Source organism: Palaemon carinicauda, chromosome 30 (assembly GCF_036898095.1).
Source record: "Palaemon carinicauda isolate YSFRI2023 chromosome 30, ASM3689809v2, whole genome shotgun sequence".
In the NCBI taxonomy this organism is placed as follows: Eukaryota; Metazoa; Arthropoda; class Malacostraca; order Decapoda; family Palaemonidae; genus Palaemon; species Palaemon carinicauda.
This window is the reverse complement of record NC_090754.1, coordinates 15,906,842-15,908,599: the sequence shown is the minus strand read 5'-3', so window position 1 is coordinate 15,908,599 and position 1,758 is coordinate 15,906,842. Positions and strand designations below refer to the sequence as shown.

The 1,758-nt window shown below is 38.7% G+C and overlaps 1 protein-coding gene across 1 annotated transcript in view; it reads right to left on the bottom strand.

Annotated features, from left to right (window-relative positions):
- Positions 1 to 892, bottom strand: part of LOC137623675 (uncharacterized) — a 28,046-nt gene extending 27,154 nt beyond the window's left edge. Inside the window, exon 1 of the mRNA XM_068354503.1 lies at positions 815 to 892. The gene's annotated coding sequence lies outside the window, so the exon portion shown is untranslated. The remainder of the gene's footprint in view (positions 1 to 814) is intronic.
- Positions 893 to 1,758: the final 866 nt, after the last annotated feature.

Below are 1,758 nucleotides of genomic sequence, written 5' to 3'. Positions count from 1 at the left end.
GATTAACTTATCCAGCAATGATATCTTAAAGGTTATAAGAAAAAGATGAAAAAAAAAATGCATATTTTCATTTTCCTTGGATCTTCAAAATATCATTAAATCGATCAACTCTATTTTAGCTGAACTTTCATATTGGAAAGTTGAATTGAATGATGTTATCTAATGAAATCGAATAATATCCAATTTTTCACTTTCGGTAAAAGTTACCATAGAAATATAAATGAGATATTCCTTAGGTGGAAAACCTTTCACGTGTATTCACATAAATTAATTAATTGTTTTCTTATTTGTACTCGCATAAATTAATCAGATGAGTGATTTATTATTATGAAAACTTGATAATAACAAGAGGATAAAAACTTCTAAATACCAAAAGGAAGAGAAATGAGATAGAATAGTGTACCCTTAAAGGTTTAAAGGTTTAAAGGCCGCTCATGAATGGCAGAGGCAAGGAACAGTGACATTGCCTAGCAAGCAGGACAATGACCTAGAGACTGACCATGTATCATATGATCAGCTCCCAAGCCCCATCTCCATCCAAGCTAGGACGAGGGAGGCCCAGGCAATGGCTGCTGATGACTCGGCAGATAGAACTATAGGCTCCCCCAAACCCCCCACCTTTATCTCACAAGGATAGTAAAGTTGCAGATACTGTAGGAACTAACGAATCTGAGCGGGACTCGAACCCCCGTCTGGCGATCACTAAGATATTATGCTGATCCATCGCTATTGGGAAAAAGTCATCAAGACGAGTGTTTTCTGATCACTGCAAATTGACAAAGCCCTTCTAAACGAAGAAGTGAATCCTACTTACCCAAGTCACAGGTTTTGGAGAAAATCGAGAGATGGACTGAACTACCTCTTGTAAGGAGACAACCACGAGTGAAGAGAAGGTAAGAGACATACTCCTTTTATCCTCATGTAAATGATTTTTCGATCAAACTTTATGACGTGGGCGAAAAGTTTTCCCTTCGTAAACATCTATTGGAATTGAGACTTGAATATGAAAAATGGCGGTAATGACAAATTATCCACCGATTCTGGCGTGGGACAGAAACCAATTGACCCAGGGTTCCAAATTAGGCGATTCAAAAGTTTCGATTTTGTGAATACGAACTGATTAGCACCAATGAGCCGATGAGGATTTCTTGGAGAGAGGCAACTTTTTGAGAGATCAAAATAACCTTGTAACCAGCGAAGGAGATTCCGGTTAGATGGAAAATGTGTCGAGAAAACATAAGCATTCTACAGCCACTACGTAGATATTCCAAGCCCGTAATTATTTGAAAAATCTAAGTATTTTAATGATTAATCTATTTTCTTAACATGTTTAATTTGTTTTGCTTAACTTGATAATTCTTAGAAATTTTGTAAGAGATTAGTGTTCGAATGACACCAGAACGAAATAGGAGAGATGAAAGAAAACTGACATGAATATAGATTCTCATTTGATATATAATGACATTTTCGCCATTCAGTCAATGTAGCAATGTTTCAAGTCCGGGCAGACTACAGTCAGTTGTCAGACAATAGTCAGGCACCCATCCAGTGCCTCAGGCGCCCATCCAGTGGCTCGGGCGCCCACCCAGTGCCTCAACAAAGGGCATGGCCGCTTCGATGGTTTGCCTGTTGATAACTCGTCTTTGACGTCGTCTACACTCATGATTGCCACCCATACAACAAAACTAGCAACAAGTCTGCCCGCTGTGCATTTGCTCCTCTTGTGGAAGAGACTTGAGATAGTTTAGATTATTTCTA